General features: G+C 34.4%; 1 protein-coding gene across 4 annotated transcripts in view; it reads left to right on the top strand.

Annotated features, from left to right (window-relative positions):
- Window positions 1–21,576, top strand: part of Fut8 (fucosyltransferase 8) — a 319,640-nt gene that overhangs the window by 14,716 nt on the left and 283,348 nt on the right. The window contains exon 2 of one of the 4 annotated variants that reach the window (XM_077799608.1): window positions 3,976–4,052. The exons of the other annotated variants lie outside the window; for them this stretch is intronic. The gene's annotated coding sequence lies outside the window, so the exon portion shown is untranslated. The remainder of the gene's footprint in view (window positions 1–3,975; window positions 4,053–21,576) is intronic. 4 annotated transcript variants of the gene reach the window in all.

The raw sequence follows: 21,576 nt of genomic DNA, 5'->3' as shown, positions 1-21,576 counted from the left end.
CTAAAACTTCTAAGCCTTCAAAATATTAAAGACCAACATCAATTATATTTTCTCAGGAAATTTTTATTTTTAGTCATAATAATAAATGGGCAACTGTCAGGTGAGAGAACTATTTCTAGGATTAAAATTCCTCTTCTTTATATAGTTCTTTCAAATACTTGTTAAGAAAATTGATATTAAGGATTTCTTGATACTATCTTCATATTTATGCAGAAAATCAGAGCAAGTCTAGAACCACATTAAAGCAAAAAGAATGATTTTATCTAAAACCTTTGTTAAAGAATAAATGGGGTAATATACAACAGAAGACACAGACCTTCGTTACCTTAAATGAGATACAGAGGCTGGCTTCAAAAGAATAAGAGAATTTGTGCTGCTCTACTAATTAAGTAAAAATGAAATGAACAATTAATTAGAAAATATGTTCTAATATACTTGCTTGTGTTGGTTGGCAGTTCTTTTTCACTTCCTATAAAAGCCATTTCAGAACCCTTTTTAGTGCCTGATTCTACTATACTGCTCTTGGATTTTGTGGGTTGTTCCAGTTAATCCATATGAGTAGATTAAGGAGATTAAGACCATACAGTAGGAACTACTTAATTTTTGCTTTTTCTCTTTCTTTAATTTGTGTTGATTTCTCTTTCCTATTTGGTACCAAGGATGTGTCCTTTTTACCTCAGGACTACCTATTTTTATTTATTCCACCTGCTACAATGTGTAGCTCCATTAATTATTTCTTCAATCCTTTTTATCTCACTCATCTTTAACAATATCTTTAATGGCCTAAACGAAACCTTTCGTATTCTTTCTTCCCCCTTTTTATCCACCTTCTCCCTTTTTAAAAAATTGATTTAAAAAAAATGACAGCAGAATGCATTACAATTCTTATTACACATACACAGCACAATTTTTCAGATCTCTGGCTGTATGTTGACACCAATTCATGTCTTCATACATGTACTTTGGATAATGATGTCTATCATATTCCACCATACTTGCTAATCCCCTGCCCCCTCCCACCTCCTCCCTTTTTATTTTTTCTTTTGTATTGTCCAGCAGCAATCCATCCATGGGGGGTGGTGGTAGAGAGTATGTCTGTTCTGTCAATTTTGTTATCTTCTTTTTCACAACTATTCTTTCTGTTGTTACCAGTGACTTTCTGAATCCCCAAATGGGAACTTTTATAGTCTTCCTCCTTCGAATTTGACACTGTGAGCCCCGTTGTCTTCCTCTATTCTGCTTAAAACTTTGTAGTCCTCCTGGCTTTCCTATAGATCCTGGTTGCTTCTTTTTTTTTCATGTACAGGCTCAACTTGTTTCTCAGGTATTTGCCTTATACTTGTTCCTCTAGCCCTTTTGCCTTGCAATGGTAACTGTTCCTTTGGCTTTAGTAAGAGCACTTACAGATAATTCCTCTACCATAATTTCTGGGATTTAAGTTTTCTCCTGGAGATTGCCACTTGATCGTCATGTCCCAATTTGAGCTTTCTTTCTTTTGAAATGCACTTGTTCTTTTGAATTTTCCTTTCTCTATTATTGGCTTATCCTTCCTATTATCTAAACTTGAATTAGTCATTGAATCCTTGTCAGATCTATTTAGTTGTTAAATTATGTATTTTTTTACTGCAGTGTTTGTCTATTTCATCTGTTCTTTTTATTTCATTTGTTACCCCAACAGTTCAGGTTCTTATCATCCCTAACATATGAATTAATAATTATAATTTAGAAATTGTTATGAAAGAAGAAGAGGAGGTAAAGGCACTTCTATTAGGGTGTGATGAGTGGCGATGGTTGTATTGAAAGGAGGTAACATTTAAGCTTAGCATAAAGAATAAATGAGGGCATTCTGGGCAGACAAACTGAGGAAAGCCTTTTTAGAAATGTATTATATGTTGTCAGCTTATGAGTTTTTTGCCTTAATCCTACTGCAAGTATGTATTTTTCCTTTTGGCGTATGTTATTGCCTTCTTCAGGTGTTTAATATCAGTGAATGAGCATATAAAGCAGAGCAACACCTAGTAATGTGTATCTTTCTTTTTTTGGTACTGGAGATTGAACCCAGGGATGCTTAACTACTGAGCCACATCTCCAGCACCCCCTGCTCCCCTTCCTCTTTAATTTTTTAAAATACTTGTAGTTATTTTAAAACAGGGTCTTGCTAAGTTGCTTAGGGCCTAAGTTGCTGAGACTGGCTTTGAACTTGCTATCATCCTGCCTCAGCCTCCCAAGTTGCTGGGATTACAGGTGTGTGCCATCAGGCCAGACTCAGTAACATATTTTTCTTACCTAGCTTTATTACCTAGTTAATCAATGGTAACATACAGGGTAGTGAAAAGTGAGCACTCCTGCATTGAAGATTTGAAACCTGACAAAAATTTGCATTGAAAGCTATCTTGAAGATTCCTGACTACTTGGAATGTAAATAAATGGGCAGCTGTTATCAGTCTGTAGATTTGTGGTTTTATTTTTTTATTTCTACCTCTGAACATGTGTGATTATAGGGTTGGGTAATATATTTATATTAATAGCCACTAATCCTGAAAATAAACTAACTGAAAGCTACACCAAGTAAAGAGATAACTTACTATTTTTGCTTCCTTAGATAAAAAAATAAGAAGCATTAAAATAACAATTCAGAAATAGCTTAGATATAAAGATGATTTATTGACTGTGCAAGTAGGAAGAATATTGGTAGTCTAGGAATTTAGATTATGCCTTCAGAGTACTGTATTTCCTGTCTTCATTTCTCTCTGTTGGTCTCATATATAGTTAGAAAAGAGAAGCAGGGAAAGGAAAAGGATTCTGCATTTTTTTGGTGCTGAGCTATATCCCCAGCCCAAGCATTTTGCATTTTATCTACACTGAGGCAGCTATGTTATCTCTAGAAGACAGACATTTCTAAATTTAATAGTCAAAACTCTTTCTTTTCTCCCCCCCAGTTTAATATATTTTCTTTATTTGTCCATGCTTTTAAAAAATATTATTCATTTTAAAGCTTATGTACAGTAAAATCAATTTTGTGATGTGTAGTTCTGCAGGTTTTGGCAAATACACCATCTTAATCAAAACAGTTTCTGCTACTGACTTTTTAGTTAGCCTTTCCCCATACCTTCAACTCCCTGTTATACTGCTCCCAGGGCCATTTTGCTTTTTCAGATTATCAGGTGAATGGCATTATAGTTATATAAACATTTGGATCGCCCTCTTTTACTTAGAAAATGCATTTGAGGTTCATTCATGTTGTCGGTATCAATCCTTTGTTCCTTTTCATGCTTAGTAGTAATCACACTATGTACCATGGTTCATTTATTCATCTGTTGAAAGACATTTGCGTATTTCTGTTTTTGGGTAGTTTTGACTAAAGCTGCTATAAGCATTCATGTAAGGTCTTTGTGTGATTATAAGTTTTCATTTTACTTGAATAAATACCTAGGAATAGGGTTGCTGGATCATATGGTAAACATGTTTAATTTTGCAAGAAAGTGCCAAATTGTTTTCCAAAGTGGCTCTACTATTTTTAAATTCCCACCAACAGTGTATGATAGTTCTAGTTGCTCCATATCCTTGCTAGTCCTTGATATAACCATTTAAAAAAATTTTTTTTTATCTCTTATAATAGATATAGTTGTATATCATTCACATTTTCTGAATGATCAATGAAATTAATTGAGTGTATTTTTATGTGCTTCAGAATACCCTTCTTTAATAATTTGAGAGTGCTTATCTTTTTTGAATATTTTTTAAACAATAGTAAATGACTTCGACAAGGCTTTGTTTATTTTTCAAAAATAATTAATTAAAATTTTTTTTTCAGCAACATGTTTGATACCAGTTGTCTCTGGATGCTATAGGGTTATAGCTTAAGAAACAATTTACTTAGTTACTTGTATATTTATTTATATAGTACTAGGTATTGAACCCAGGGGTGCTGTATCACTGAGTTATATTCCTGCCCCTTTTTATTTTTTGAAACAGGTCTTGCTATGTTGCTGAGTCTAGCCTTGAACTTGCAGTCCTCCTGCCTCAAGACTTCCAAGTTTCTGGGAATACAGGTGTGCACTACTGCGCCCAGCAAGAAGCAACTTTTATTTTGAGCAGGGAGAACGACAAACTGTTTTACTGCTGCTATATCACACAACTCCAGGGGCCCACCATTCATATTGGGAAAAAAAAAAGTTTCCAGGGGTTAGTACAATGCAGTAGTCCTGGCTGTATATATATTTGCATTCATTTTCTAGGATTATTGATAATTAAACTCCTTGGGAAAGTACTGTACTATCCAATGATGCATTTAACAAGTATTTTTTCATTTAAAATGAAATTTTGTTGAGAAGCTGGTTCTAAAGAAATACTCTATAGGATCAGACTTGGGAAAAAGAGAGGCCTATTCCAGATATTCCGTTTAATTATTTTACCATGAGTGACTTTAGGCATCTCATGTAGCTTCTTTGAGCCATTTCTTTATCAGAAAAACAGGGTTGATAATATCTCCTATTTACAGATGAGGTAGAAATAATAATGCATGTAAAATACCTGATACAGAGTAGACCTCTTTAAGTTGCAGCTGCTTTCACTTCTGTTTCTTGCCACTACTTAGTGCTGATTACCCATCCAGCATATTAAACAAAAGTTTAGGTTTCCAGAAAGGCAGAGAACATATAATTTGAAACAAAATTAAAACATTTACTATTTAATATTTCAAAAGCTTATTGAAATAGTAATCATGATAGTTATAATAAATCTTAGTTGTTATTTTGAATTTAATAGGGAGGAAGCTGGGGATTTGGCTCAGTAGTAGAGCATGTGTGAGGCTCTGGGTTCAAACTTTAGCACTGCAAAAAAAAAAAAAGATTATAGGCAGAAAGGGTAATACTATTATATTTTCTGACTTTGGAACCTCTGAAGATCTTAATCTGGTTTTAGCACTACCACTAGGACTGTCTCCATATCATGCTTGTGTTAAAGAAAGACTATGAGATATGTAACCTGATGTTTAGGGTCTTAAAAATGCAATTTACTTGCTTGAGATGAAGGTACTTGCATGAACACTAGTTTGAATCATTAGGTCTGCCCAGTAAAGTGAGAATATTTTAGGTCCTAGGGTTTTATAAGATTTTATAAGATTTTTTTAAACTTTATAATTTCTTCATGATTATTCTTCTTGTTATTATCCATAGTGATTATAGTAAAATCCTTGAAATAGGAAGGAGAACTGTGGAGAGTAGATTTGCTTTATGGGTGCAGGGAGAGAGGTTTTCCAAACAATGGAGTAGGTCTTAAGAGGAATTTAGGCTGAGATTCTGAATATGTGAAATAATTTAAAAGTGTTTACTGTAGAATTAGACACACTGTGTGTATAGCCCATCTATTTGGGATTGGCTTATTTCACTTAGCATGATTCTAAGATTAGACTATTCTCTTTTTTTTTTTTTGACACAATACCATTATTTAATTTATTTATTTTTATGTGATCTGAGGATTGAATTCAGGGCCTCACATGTACTAGGTGAGTGCTCTACCACTGAGCCACAACCCCAGCCCTGGACTATTCTTAATGTATTGGGGGGCTGAGGTGGGAGGATTGTTTGAGTTCATGAGTTTGAGACTGGCCTGGGCAACATAATAAGACCCCATCTCAAAAACTGAAAAGAAAAGTCTTAACTGTAGAAGTGTTTATGTAGTAATAATGGTTGTGTTTCCTTGTTTGGTTTTTAACTACCTACCATGGTGTTTTCTGTGTATTAGATCCGTTGGTTTTTATACCTTTGTATAGTCAAGGTGTTTTATAACTTCCAGCCAAATTAGTTTTTTTTCCCTCTCATATGGACTTTTGTAATAATATGGACAAAAAGTAAGAAATATAATTAAAGGTTATCTTTTTCCATTTCAAGTAAGTGATACATTAAGAATAGTCCAGGGCTGGAGGTGTGGCTCAGCAGTAGAGTGCTCGCCTAGCATGTGCGGGGTTCTGGGTTCGATTCTTACCACATAAAAAATAAATAAAAAAGGCATTATGTCCCAATCCAGCCTTAAAATATCATGCTAAGTGAAGTAAGCCAATCTCAAAGAACCAAAGGCTGAATGTGCTCTCTGATAAGTGGATACTGATCCATAATGGGAGATGGGGGCATGGGAAAAATGGAGGAACTTTGATTGGGCAAAGGGGAGGGAGAGGAGTGGGTATGATGGAGGGAAGATGGTGGAATGAGATAGACATCATTACCCTAGGTACATGTATGACTGCACATATGGTGGGATGCTACATTGTGTACAACTAGAGAAATGAAAAATTGAGCTGCAGTTATGTACAATGAATCAAATGCATTCTGCTGTCATCTTCACCTAATTAGAATAAATAAATAAATTAAAAAAAAAAAAGAATAGTTCAGCCTTGGTAGGTATGTGGTGTAGACTTGTAATCTCATTGACTTTGAGAGACCAAGGCAGGAGTATTGCAGTTTGAGGCTAGCCTTGGCAATTTAGTGAGACCCAGTCTCAAAGAATAAAAAGGACTGAGATATAGCTCTGTTGTGAAGTGTCTTTGGGTTCAATCCCTAGTTAAAAACTAAACAAAAAATCCCAAAACAACAAAAAAGCCCAACATTTTTCAGTTTGACCTACCATGGCAGAGATTATAAGTTTTTTTCCAAATTTCTATTGTCAACTTTTTTCAGGTTAACAAAACTTAGTATTTACTAGGCACAGTTGTACTTGCTAGAAGACCAAGTTTCTGAGGTTCTCTTGCAGCTAGGTATAACCTTATTGATTAAATTTTGATCAATGATATGGAAATGGAAGTATGTGGTGCTTCCTAACATTGTGTTTAAAGGGAGTGATATACTCTTATTTAACTTTTTCTCCACTTGCCAACTTAGATCATGAAGATGGGGCTATACTTCAGGGATGGTAGAATAGAGAGCTGGGAAGATCATGTATATTGATGGTATGGTAGAGTAGCCCAGAACTACTATTTTCAGTTTATGTTGGAGAAAAATAAACTTCTATTTTGTTTAAACCACAGTTTTATGAGTTTTTCTGTTATGCATAGCTGAATGTACCCATACCTCCATTGTGAGGCAACTCCTTTTCTCCTTTCTGATCTGTTGTTGAACTCTTGGCATAATTTCACTTCTATGCTTCTAAATCCCTGAAGTCTCTTGGTCACTATATTTTCCACAATATTTATTCACAGGAACAGTATTGCAGTTAGAAGCTGCTTTACATGGTAGTTAATATTGCTGCTGAAATTTTAATTACTTAAACTTTAGTTGGAAATATACAGGAGTGTGTAAATATATAGGTGATGTTAGTTAAAGGGTACAAAGTTAAAGAGCACAAAGTAGAGATTTTATAACCCAATGAAAAAGATTAATTCCTGATGAAAAAGGTTAATAATTAATGAATTAGTTTCTAATGAAAATGATTAGTTAGATTTGGATATATGAAATTATTAATGAAATTTACCAGAATTATCAATTATTGGAGTTTTTGGAATTTGAAAATTTTGGAATCATTAAAAATTATTGGAATTACTGAGACAGATTTGTTCTCATAAAACTTAGAATAATTAACAGTTTCTGCAAAACATTTGATTTGTATTGCCTGTCTTTGATAAAAACCTTGTTTTCTAACCTTGTCAGTCATAGAAAATGAATTTTACCTCCTACTTATCCAAAAGCTGCTTTATGATGAGTTCTAACAGATGTTTATTAAAAAAATAAAAGATAACAAGTATTGGTGAAGATGTGGAAAAAAGAGAACACTTGTACACTGTTGGTGGGAATATAAATTAGTACAACCATTATGGAAAACTATGAAAATTTCTCAAAAACTTAAAAATAGACCTGGGAATTTAGCTCATTGATGAGGTGTTTGGTGAGGCTGTGAGTTCAACCCCTAGCACTGCAAAAAACAAAACAAAAAACAAACAATAAAAACAAAATAAACAAAAACAGAACTAACGTGTTTAGCAGTTCTCCTTGGTTGTATATCCAAGGAAAATGAAAGCAGTTAAAGAGGTATATTATCATAGTAGGTAAGTTTGGAATCAACCTAATTGCCTGCCAACAGAATTGATAAAGAAAATATGGTTTGTATACCCAATGGAATATCATTTAGCCTTAAAAAAGGAGGAAATCCTGTTATTTCCAAGAATATGGACGAACCTGGTGAATACTATGCTAAATGAAATTGGCAAGGCACAAGAAGAAAAAATGTATGATTTCACTTAAATGTGGACTCCAAAGTCAAATTCAGCAGAGAGTAGAATGGTTACCAGGGACTAAGGGGTCGGGAAGAAAGGGGGTGATGTTAGTTAAAGGGTACAAAGTTACAGAACACAAAGTAGTGGATGCTTGTATGAGTAAGTTCTGGAGACCTAAGTACAGTATGGTGACTGTAGTTAACACACACTTGAAAATTGCTTGGGGGAGTAGATTTTATTTTTAAAAATATTTTTATTACTTGTTGGTGGAGCTTTGTTTTATTTATTTATATGTGGTGCTGAGGATCGAACCAGTGCCTCACATATGCTGGGTAAGTGCTCTGCCACTCAGCCCCAAACCCAGCCTGCAAGATAGATCTTAAATATTCTTACCACAAAAAAAATAACGATGGCTGGAGCTGGAGATGTGACTCAAGCAGTAAAGCGCTTGCCTGGCAGGCGCGGGGTGCTGGGTTCGATCCTCAGCACCATATAAAAATAAAGATGTTGTGTCCACTGAAAACTGAAAAAATAAATATTAAAAAATTCTCTCTCTCTCTTAAGAAAATGATGGCTTTATGAGATGATACATATATGAGATGACAGGTGTTAATTAGATTGATTTAATCATTCCATGATATATGTGTGTAAGTAGATATCACATTGTACACTATAAATAGTTTTAAGCTGGGTATGGTAGTATGTATTTGTAGTCTCAACTACTCAGGAGGTTGGACTAGAGGATCTTCTAGAGCCTAGGAGTTCAAGGCCAGCCTGGCAAAAGGGTGAGACTTATTCTCTTATGCCCAGGTGTTTCTATGTGTATGTGATACCTATATATCTATATCTACACTCACACAATTTTTATTTTTTAATTTAAAAAGTTAATTTTTTAGGGGGCTACCAGAGATTGAACTCAGAGGCATTCAACCACTGAGCTACATCCCCAGTCTTATTTTGTATTTTATTTAGAGACAGGGTCTCACTGAATTGTTTAAGGCTTCAATTAGTTGCTGAGCCTAGCTTTGAACTCTTGATCCTCCTGCCTTGGCCTCCCAAGCTGCTGGGATTATAGGTGTACACCATTGTGCCCAGCCATTCAGGAGGCTAAGGCAGGAGGATAACAACTTTGAGGCCAACCTGGGTAACTCAGTAAGACCATGACTCAAATAAAATTTTTAAAAAGGTAGGGTATGTCTGGGCTGGGGTAGTGGTTCAGTGGTAGAGCATTTGCCTCAGACATGTGGGGTACTGGGTTCGATCCTCAGCACCACATAAAAAAATTAAAGATATTGTGTCCATCTATAACTAAAAAAAGATTTTTTTTTTAAAGAAAGGAATGTAATTCAGTGGTATTATCCATTGGAATGTTTGCACAGAATAGTTGCAATTCCAATTCTTTTAATATAAAAGGTTTTTGGAGCCAGGCAAGGTGCCATGCACATATAATCTCAGACTCAGAAAGCTGAGGCAGGAGGATTGCTTGAGCCCAGGAATTCAAGACCAATTTATGCAGCATAGCAAGACCCTATCTAAAAAAAAAAAAAAAAAAAAGGAAAAAGTAGGCCCAAATATTCATTTATTCATTACATCGGATTAGGCCCCAACTTTCTTAACAAGATTCCCAAAGCGCAAGAAATAAAATAAAAATTAATAAATGGGATGGATTCAAACTAAAAAGCTTCTTCTCAGAAAAAACCGACAACAACAACAAAAAACAATGAGGTGAAGAGAGAGCCTACATTTTGGGAGCAAATTTTTGCCACATGCATGTCAGATAGAGCACTAATCTCCAGGATATTTAAAAAATTAAAAAAAACTTAACACCAAAAATACCAAACAACCCAATCAATTAATGGGCTAAGGAGCTGCACAGACTTCTCAGAACAAGCTATACAATTGATCAACAAATATATGAAAAAGTGTTCAACATCTCTAGTAAGTAAAGACATGCAAATCAAAACTACTGTGTATGTGATACCTATATATTTCATCTCATGCCAGTCAGAATGGCAGTTATCAATAATACAAACAACAATAAGTGTTGGGGAGCATGTGAGGGGAAAGGCACACTCATACATTGCTGGTGGGACTACAAATTGGTGCAACCACTCTGGAAAGCAGTATGGAGATTCCTTAGAAAACTTAGAATGGAACCACCATTTAACCCAGCTATCCCACTCCTTGGTTTATACACAAAGGACTTAAAATCAGCGTACTATAGTGATGCAGCCACATCAATGTTTATAACAGCTTAATTCACAATAGCTAAACTGTGGAAGTAACCTAGATGCCCTTCAATAGATGAATAAAGAAACGTTGTGTTATATATAAATATATATATATACACACACACACAGTGGAATATTACTCAGCATTAAAAGAGAATAAAATCATGGCATTTGCAGGAAAGTGGAAGGAGCTGGAGAATATCATGCTAAGCAAAGTAAGCCAATCCCAAAAAACCAAAGGCTGAATGTTCTCTCTGATAAATGGATGCTGGGGGTGGGGGCATGGGAAAAATGGAGGAACTTTGGGCAAAGGCAGTGGGGAAGGAAGCGGGTATGGAAAGATGGTGGAATGAGATGGATATTATTACCCAAGGTACATGTATGACTGCACATATGGTGGGAAGCTGCATCACTTACAGAAAAATGAAAAGTTGTATTGCATTGTACAGTGAATCAAAATGCATTCATTGTACAATGAATCAAAATGCATTCTGCTGTCACATATACCTAATTAAAATAAATAAATAAATTAAAAAATTATGATTGCCACATGTCATTACATGGTTGAACCTGGAGGACATCATTCTACATAGAATGGCAGTTATCAGGGGGTGGTATACAAAGTATACAAAGTTTCATTGATGAATAAGCTCTGGAATCCTTTATAGAGCATAGTGACAATAGTTAATAATATTGTGTGAAATTTGCCAGGAGTGCAGATTTTAAATATTCTTTACACAAAATGATAGATAAAATAATAAATGTTAATTAGTTTGAGTTTATATTGATTAATTTCACAATGCATACATATTTGAAAACATGACACACTATACATATGCAATTTTTTTGTCAATTATGACGTGCAAAACTTACTTTTTATTTTAAACTAACAGTTGTGGCATTGCTGTAATGTAATCTAAAAATGAAATTTGTATAATTTGTCAGCAAATTTATGCAGATTCATAATGATCACAATTTTGGGCTGGTGTTAGGTTTTTAATTCTCCCTTGTAAACTTTTTAGATGAACTAGGATCATGTCTACATCAGGAAGGCAATTATTAATAAATAGAAAATGTGGGAAAAAAAACTCAAAACAAAAGATTTTCTGTTCATCAGTCACTTCTCACAAATTCTCAAAAGTTAAAATAAATCCAATAGAGGCAACATCAGACAATACTTATATATAAGTTTATTCCTCACAATTCTGAAGGCTGGGAAATAAAAATCAAGGCAACATTGTTTGGCAAGGAACTTTTGCTGCATATTAACATGGTATGAGGCAGGGTGACAGGGGAGGAACAACTATGTCAGAAAAGCAAAAAAACAAAAAACAAAAAACAAATCCTTTCATAAGAGCATTAATCCATTCATGAGGATACAGCCCTCATGATCTAAACACCTCCCATTAGGTTTCATCTCTCAACACTTCTGATTTGGGGATTTAGTTTCAACAAGAATTTTTGAAGAGAACAGAAACTAACTATAGTACAGGTAACCAGTGATGTGACCTCCGTCATTCTTTTTTGGGGGGGAGTAGGGTAGGTACTGGGGATTGAACCCAGGGGCATTTAATCACTAAGCCACATTCCAAGTCCTTTTCTCAGTCCTTTTAATTTTGTTTTTTTAGGCAGGACCTTGCTGAATTGCTGAGCATCTGGTTAAATTGTTGAAGCTGCCCTTGAACTTGTAATCCTCCTGCCTTAGCCTCCAGAATCACTGGGGTTACAGGCCTGTGGCACCACACCTGGCATCACTATGCTTCTGTTTCTGAGAATGCCATATAAATGGAAAAATGGAGCCAACCTAGGGCACTTCTTTCACAAAACATGAAGCCTTTTAGATTCATCCATGTATCAACAATTAATTCCTTTCTTTATTGAAAAGTATTCCATTTTATGATACACCATAGCTTATCTACTCATTCATTGACATTTTTTTTCTTTCTGTTTTTGACAATTATGAACATGAGTTTCATTTCTCTTCAGTAAATACTGAGGAGTGGGATTGCTGATCCGCATGGAATTTAAAAGGAACTGCCAAATCCCTTAAGCAATGTCTGAGCATTCCAGTTGTTCAGCCTCCTTGCCAGCTTGGATTAGGTTTATTTTGTTTTAGTATTCTATAGGTATGTAATGATATCTCATGATTTTAATTCATATTTCCTACTGACTAATATGTTTATATACTTAACTTCAAAAAGATCTATTACATTTAATTCTACTTGTCAAAGGACTATGTTTAATATTTTAGCACTCAGCCTACTGATGGAATAAAATGCTTTCATAAACTAAACTAGGCTTGATGTCTTTTTCAGAACCATTCACAACACTAGAGATTTCAAATTGGCCTCACAAGCAATAAGTGAAAGTTTATGCAAAGTTCTTCAATTCATTCAGCATAAAATGTACTAAAATAAATTTAATCTGTATTAAATTAAAGTTTTGTGGTAATTTAAATTTTAATTTATTGAGAAATTAAATAGCTTTCCCCCTCCACACACTGGGGATTGAATCCAGGGCCTTGTACCCACTATGCAAACTCTCTTACCACTGAGCTACATTCCCAGCCCTGAAAGCTTCTTTTCACAAATGTGCCTGTTTCCACAAGTATTTGTTGCTCAACATTTATTGAGTGCCTATTTTCTGTTAGCTCAACATTTATTGCCTATTTTCTTTTAGGTACTATCTTAAAACTTAAGCCTGTAAATGTTACCAAATCAAAGGACCTTAACCTCAAGGAATTTATATTACTTCAGATTTTTAAAAATTAACTTCTTTTTGGACATAACTTTCCTATGTTCATATATGAATATATATGTTCATATATGAATACGCGACTAGTGTAACTCCACACCATGTACAACCACAAGAAAAGTTATACTCCATGTATGTAAAATATGTTAAAATACATATACTGTTGTCATATATAGCTATAAGGAATAGAAATAATCATTTAAAAAATAAAAAATTAACTTCTTATTTTTTAAAATAGGCTTTAATGAAGAAATACAAATTGCTAACAATATATGAAAAAATGTCCATTCAACCTCACTGCCATCGGGGAAATGCAAATCAAAACCATAATAAGATTTCATCTCATCTTAGAGTGGCTATTATCAAAAAATGAAAAAAATAACAAATACTGGTAAGGATGCAGAGAAAAGGGAATTCTTACACCCTGGTAGGAATGTAAATTAGTACAACCATTATGGAGAACATCATGAAAATTTCTCAAAAAACTACAATGCCTACCATATGATCCAGTTATCCCACTTATAAGTACATATCCAAAGGAAATGAAATGACCATATCAAAAAGACACTTGCACACCCAAGTTTATTGCAGCACTATTTACAAAAGCCAAGATGGAATCAACCTAGGTATTCATTAAAAGATAAGTGGATAAATACAATGTGGTAAATATACACAATGGAATGCTATTCAGTCACAAAAAAGTGAAATCCTGTCATTTGCAGCCAAATGGGAGGAACTGGAGAACTTTGTTAGCACACAGCCCATACACTCTCATGTGTGAAAGCTAAAAAAGTTGATCTCACAGTAGAAGAGATCAAAGTAGAAAAAGCAGAGTTGTAATTATTAGAGGCTAGGAAAGGCATAGAAGAAGAATAAGAAGGAAAAGAAGGAAAGTATTTAATGGGTACTAAAATAAGAGATAAAAGTTCAATTGAGCACAGTGGTGTGTGTCTGTTATCCCAGCTATTTAGGAGGATGAAGCAGGAGGATCACTTGAGCCCAAGAGTTCAAGACCAGCTTAGGCAAAAGAGTGAGACCTCCTATCAAAAAATAAAAAGGAATAAGTTTAAGTATCCTCGAACCCAATAGGGTGACTGCAGATTATAATATAACCTGTTACATATTTTATTAAGGACTAGAGCAAGGCATGGTTGTACACATATGTAATCCCAGTGGCGCAGGAGGCTGAGGCAAGAGGATGGTAAGTTCAAAGCCAGGCTCAGCAACTTGGTGAAGCCCTAGGGCTGCCTCAAAAAAAAAAAAAAAAAAAAAAAAGAAAGGATATTGAAAGCTCTAAACACACACACACACACACACACACACACACAGACACACAGAGAGAGAGAAAATGATAAGGAAATAGAAATGCTAATTATACTGATTTGAATAGCATATAATGTGTATGTGAATTAAATTATGTTAAATTCAAAAATTCAATAAGACTTTATTTTTTTAGAACTGTTTTAGATTTACAAAAAATTCTGAAGATTGTTAATATAGAGTTCCCATATACTACCCCCACCCAGTTTTTCTAATCGCTGACATCTTACATTAGTATGGTATATTTGCTACACTCTGATAAATTACTATGTAGTTCTAAATGTAGAGGAGCTGGGGGATAGAAATATCGTTTGTAGTGTTGTTTTCATATAAAGGGAAAGTACATTGTAAATTCTAGAACAATTTGTTCATTCTTAGTGGCCTGCTTCTTTTTACATAGAAAAAAATATAATGCTTCCCAGGTGGCAAGCATGAAATGCTTGGTATATTTACTAGCTTTACAGTAATCATCCAGGATTATATATCCTAATCTGGGGTTAAACCATGAATTGTACATAATTTACTTTTTCTGTGTAATTGAGACAGAATAGTGTTTTAGTTTTATTTATGCTACCATAATGAACTACCACAGACTGGATAATCTATAAGGAACAGAGATTTATGGAAATTTGTTTCTTACAGTTCCCGAGAGAGTGAAGCCAAGATCAAAGTGCTGGCATTTGGTGTTTCATGAGGGCCTTCCTTGTGTATCCTCATATGGTGAAAGGGACAGAAGAGCAAAGAATAGGAGATAATGCAATGTTCCTGCAATATGGAGGAGCAGAAGAGAATGAACCCACTCCTGCAAGCACTTTCATTAGGGTCCTAATCCCATTCATGGGAGCTCTACCCTCATGACTGAATCAACTCTGTTCCACTTTTTTTTTTTTTTTTTTGGTCCTGGGGACTGAACTCAGAGACACTTGACCACTGAGCCACATCCTCAGCTCTTTTTGTATTTTATTTAGGGACAGTCTTGCTGAATTGCTTAGTGCCTTGCTAAGTCACTGAGGCTAGCTGTGAACTGATGTTCCTCCTGCCTTGGTCTCCCAAGCTTCTGGGATTATGGGTGTTCACCACCACACCCGGCAAGGCTCCACTTCTTCTTTTTTTTTTTTTTAATTTTCTTTTAGTTTTTGTAATTGAACACAACACTTTTATCTATCTATCTATCTATCTATCTATCTATCTATCTATTTATTTATTTTTCTGTGGTGCTGAGGATCGAACCCAGGGCCTTGCACGTACCAGGCTCTACCGCTGAGCCACAGTCCCAGCCCGGCTCCACTTCTTAATACCTCATTGGCTATAATTTTTAATCAGTGTAACCTAGTAGATTGGGAAAAACTGGTTTTGGAGTCAGGTAGGAGTTCAAATTCTAGCCCCAGTATTTTGTTTACTGAGTTTGCTTCCTCAACTTCAAAATGCTGATAATTACAGGGTTGTTAAGAGTTATTCATAGCTATTCATCCTTTTAGTTGGTTCTTTACTAACTTGACATGCATAAGTGATCATTTTATTGAGCTACAGCATAGAATTAAGTTTTCAAAGTCATAATAGTAAATAGGTGTGATAATGTATGTCGATCTCTCTTTGACCATGTTAAATGATGGCTGACTTGTTCTAATTTTTAACTTTATAATGTTCACAAAAGCATTTAAATACTATTAATACATTAATAAATAGCAAGAAAACAATGAATGACTATTTTCCACCATGCGACCAGCGCACTGGTTTCATTAAAGAGGTTTTTGGCATAGAAGTTAACTAAACACACAGACTCAATTACCTTTTTCTATGACCAGGTCCGAGAATGCTCTCCCTCTGGCTCTCACCTTGAACCACCGGTAGGGCAGCAAGGATTACTCAGGGCTAGCAGGAGAGAGAGAGAGAGAGAGAGAGAGAGAGAGAGAGAGAGAGAGAACGCCAGGGAGTGGCCTTTTATGGGGGAACAAAAAATTCAGGGGAGAATTCCATCCAGTGAAGGTTGAGGAGGGCAGCACTCCAAGGTCAGGGTCAGTGATTCGCCTCAGGGTCAGTGGTCAGTCACACCCCCACATGGACAGGCTCTCACACCAGGAGAGGGTGGGGAAAGCTCCGACACAGTTTAGCCAGAGCACCTCACACCCAATCCGGGAGTTGCCCAATCACGTGTGAGAATGGCTCCCCACAACTATTCTTCAAATTGTAGTAATCTTTGCATTGGCAGGAGTTTTATGGAAATACTGGCAATATTTTTATTTCTTGTTATGAAATAAACATTCTTTAAAAATTATTTTTTAGTTGGACACAATAGCTGTATTTATTTATTTATTTTTATGTGGTGCTGAGGATCAAACCCAGGGCACATGCTAGGTGAGCTGTCTATGCTGAGCCACAACCCAAGCCCATGAAATAAACATTTTAAATGCATATATTATATACTTCCAAGATTCAAATGTGGTTTATCTATGGCCAATACTGACCTAAAATGCTGTTTCAATGAAAATGAAGTTGACACCTTAGAATGTATATGAATTTGATAATTGTTTTTATATGAACCTGGAGATATGAATATAATTGAGCTGGTTTAATATGTTTGTAGACCAGTTTCAGGTTAATAAGCCTAAGAAAAATTAAACAAAAAGAAGAAAACGGTTTGTGAGAAAGTTTTTCCTCAGTTAACAAATGCTTCATTTAATAAATGGTATTAGAAGGTAAATGTAAAATGCCCAGAGAAAATTTGTTGACAGGTATCATGTACTTACAATGTATAGCCATTTTTGTGAAAAATCGAGTTAGATTATTTACTCTTCCCTACCTGTCCTCTCTGGCTTCTCTTCTGTTTTATTTCCACTCACTCCTTCCCTGCTCCTCACCCTCTTCTTCTCCCTATCCTTTTTTTCTTTTCCTTTTCTCTTTCTGCCCTTATTAATCTATTCTTTTCCCTCCCTTTCTTTCTACCAGTTGTTTTAACTTAGGAAGCATTTCAGACATTAAAAAGTATAGTAATTCATATAGCCGACTTTATTCACCACTGAAATTAAGCAGACAGTAACTTGTTTTGCAGGACTTCATTGGTTCTTTTATACAGATACAAGTGAAGAGCAGAAATTCTTGACTTTTATTCATTGCCCTATCTTCTGCTCTTTGAATAATATCTGGCTTATAATAGGTGCCCAACAAGTATTTATTTAAAATGATCAACAAAGGAAAACCAATAGAGCCAATACATAGAACACAGTAACAAAAAATATTAAGCATCAAGGCAGGAGTGTTTGAAAAAGAGTGAGAAATTTTTAATAAATCTTGAAAGCAGTCCATGGTCCTTGGTAACCCAGGCAGTCACCAAAGCATTAGTTTTTACCTTAGCACATACCACAGTTGAATGTTGGTATTTAAGGCACACGTTCTGGAGACAGATTGACTGAATTCAGATCCCGTTTTTCACTTAACTTTGTGTCATTGGGCAAATTATGTTCTTTCTGTTTCCTTTTCTGTAGAGATGAAACTAAATATTGTAAAAATTAAAATGTGTTAATTTATGTGAAAAAGGTACTTACAGCAACGCCTGGCTTATAATGAATGCTTAATAATTGTTGCTTTCTAGTATTATTACCATCAGATGACCCAGGCACTGTATGTTGACCACTTCTCATTGGTGGTCTCTTAATTTGGCAAAAGGTGACTTTTCTAATTTGTGCAGTGTCTGCTAGTATGAAGTGTCTACAAACTTTGCAACTGAGGATACAATCTTATTTTTCTCATGCTAGCAAAGATAGTACTTTAAATTTTCTCTTATTGCTTTTAAATTTATTGACTTTTTAGAAAGGGTGGTATAAATATAACCTCACTGGTGGATAATAATCATAATACCATAATATTAAATCAGTGAAAATTAAGCAGTGTTTTTTTAAAGGCCAAAATATATTCTTATTGATATTTTATTTAAATAGCTTCTTATCCTGAAATCATGACAGATTTCGTTTACTGATGATAATTTTATGTAGATCTGAAAAGATGATCCCAACAGTTGCCAAGTACATAGTTTTGAATTATGGAATTATTAACTTATGCCTTTAATGTCAGCGTAAAGAGGGAAAGAGCTGATAGTTTTTTTCTTTTTTGAACTTGAAATGTATTCCATCCCATCCAAAACCATTGAGCATTTCTATGTTATTGATGTATCAGGAATAGAGAAATTCACAATAAGTAGATATTTAGGGGTTTTAAACTTATTTCCATTATATTGAAAAAAACCCAAGTTTGATTATTTATTGAGGAAAGATAATTCTTTAAGATAAATAGCAGTGTTTAGTTTTAGTTTTAAAAAATGTTTGTTTTACTTGTACTGAATTGCATGGGAGCTATGTGATGACATGGCAGTCAATTTTATTTCTTGTTCCTTATTCTAACAGATTAGAAGTTTTCTGGAAGATCAATCTATTGCTCTAATTGTCTTAGTTCTCAAACTTATGTTCTTAAGATCCATTTTACATTCTTAAATTTACTGAGGGACTAGATTATAAGGAGCTTTTGTTTTTTTGAGTTGTTTATTTTATTAACATAATTATTAATCGATCACAAGAATCAAATTATGTCATTTGCATGAAAGTGTGTGGAATTGGAGAGCATTATGTTAAGTGAAGTAAGCCAGTATCAGAAAGTCAAGGATTTTATATTTGCTTTCATATGTGATAGACAGAAAAAAGGGGACCAAGGGAAAGACAGGGGGAATCTCATGAAAATAAAAGGGAGACCAGTAGAACTGAGGAAGAGGACCAGGGGGATGGAGGAGGGAAGGGAAAGGGGAGGAACTGAGGAATGAAGTTGACTAAATAATGTTATGTGCATGTATGAATATGTCACAATATACTACTACAATAAAAATAAGGGAAAATTGTCATTAATAATATATGTTTATGTAAGTAACTTTTTAAAAATAAAAAAGAACAAGTGGCATTGTTTTATTCTTTTGACATCTCTTTTAAGTAGATTTGTATCTATTTCTCTATTCAATACCTTGCAGTGTTTTCAATGAACTATATAAAGAGAATCTGGCCTCATGTATATAGTTAGGGAAGAGAGAAGTATTTTAATTGCTTGTTAGATGATGGTAGGTATACTTTTTGGATATTATATTAAAATATCAAGTGAAAGTTTTTGAATTCTAAAATCTGAAACTTTATCGAATGAACATTTTTTACTTTTTTTTTTTTTTTTTTTTTTTTACTGTGCTTAACTAAAATAGTTTGGTGTCAATACCTCGGTTTGTATAAAAAAGTTTTACTCACCTTTGTTTTTTGCACTGTCCATACAAATATTAACTTTGTGAAAAAGGCAAATAATATCTTACTTAGTGTTGCTATGAAAATAGTTTTGGTCTTTTCGATTCCTGAAAAGATTCTGGAGATCTCAGTAGATCTATGGACCATACTTTTTGCTCTGTAGGGCAGTTGGTGAACAGTTATTTGAAGGATAATTGTTTACTGATACGTATTTTGTTTTTTGACCTGAATTGTCCTGTTCAAGTTTTTGTTAAATTTCATAGCGGAGTCCAGGTAGTAGAAGTAGGTTCTTCAGAAGAACCATTCTCAAATATTATTTAACAGTCCCAAAGCCTTCAAAGTGAAAAGAAAATAATTTTAGTGAGTCTTTGAATTTAGGTTTAGAAAAAGGGTAATTTCATTTGATGGGATTTTTTTAAAATCAGTTGGTGATTGGTAGAAAAGTTTCAAAATATTGTCCTTATGTATGCGCCCGCCTCCTCTCCCCCATACTGGGCTTAGAACCCAGGCTCTTTTTATTTTGAGATAAGGTCTCACACTAAGTTGCTGAGGTTGTCCTCAAACTTTGGATCCTCCTGCCTCAGCCTCCCACATTACTGAGATTGCACCTGGATATACTGTCCTTATCTTTAACTTGTGTCTCTGGAACACTTACATGTTGAAATTTTAAGACTGGAGGAATATAGGTCAAGAGGTTCCAAACCTTTATCTATCTCATCCTCATTAAAATTTGAGTGATTACTTTCTTTTATCTTACTTTTTCTCTTTTGAGGTCTAAAAGTTTAGTCAAAATAAGGATTCAGCTACTAGGAAGAGTTACTTGGTTTATATTCTCATGCAGATTGTCAGTGCTGGTGGTTCTTTATATGTAGGTTCAGTTATTTCAGATATTTATTGAGTGTGCCCTGTTGTGGCTGACACTGCCTGGCTCTGGGAATGAATCAGATAAAAGGCAAATATTGACAGACATGATCTCAGTTCCTGTTAATGTGTGCTGTCAAATTTTGAACTTTAGAGTTGAGCAGAATCTTCCCTCTCCTTCAGCTTGTCTTCGGTTAGGTTTTGTCCTTTGTTCCAGTCCCAAAATTATTATCCCAGTAACCTTTAAATTTTTTTTTTTAAGTTTCAGATTTTAAAAATAACTTCAGATTTGTAAAGAAAGTTCAAGAATAGTACAAAGAATTCTTTAGCTTTTATCTGATTCCCTAAATGTTAGTATTTTACCACATTTTATTTTCTGAATTATTGGAAAGTTGGCAGACATGATTCTCTAAAACTTCAATGTTATTTTATGAAATGTAGGATATTCTGAAGTAACCAAAAGATGTTATCTATAAACATTATTCATTTAGTCTATATATTTGTTAAATCTTAGTCTATCTTTAGGTCTTATTTAAATTTTAGTAATTGATCATGTATAGCAAAAGAAAACTTTTTCCAAATTCAGGAATAAATTCAGAACTTTGAGTTGTTATTGGTTCTGTTTTGTTTCTTTTATTTGGAAAACTTTCTCTGCTTTTGCTTTATGACACTTTTTTGAAAGATTGACCAGTTGTTTTGTGAAATGTTCTTTAGTTTAGGTTTCGATGTTTCCTTTTAAGTCGAATCAGGTTATGTATTTTTGGCAGGCATACCACAATAGTGATGTTTTGTCCTTCTCAGGGTTTTATATCCTGAAACATATTATGTCCCATTATTGGTGATATTAACTTTGATCACCTGCCAGTTTTCATCCCTATAAAGGTACTATTTGTTCCTCCTTGTAATTAAGATGTATCTTAAGGGAATACTTGAGACTATA

This window comes from Urocitellus parryii, chromosome 6 (genome assembly GCF_045843805.1).
Source record: "Urocitellus parryii isolate mUroPar1 chromosome 6, mUroPar1.hap1, whole genome shotgun sequence".
Lineage (NCBI taxonomy): Eukaryota > Metazoa > Chordata > Mammalia > Rodentia > Sciuridae > Urocitellus > Urocitellus parryii.
The sequence above is the reverse complement of the archived record's forward strand: the minus strand, read 5'-3'. Positions and strand labels throughout refer to the sequence as shown.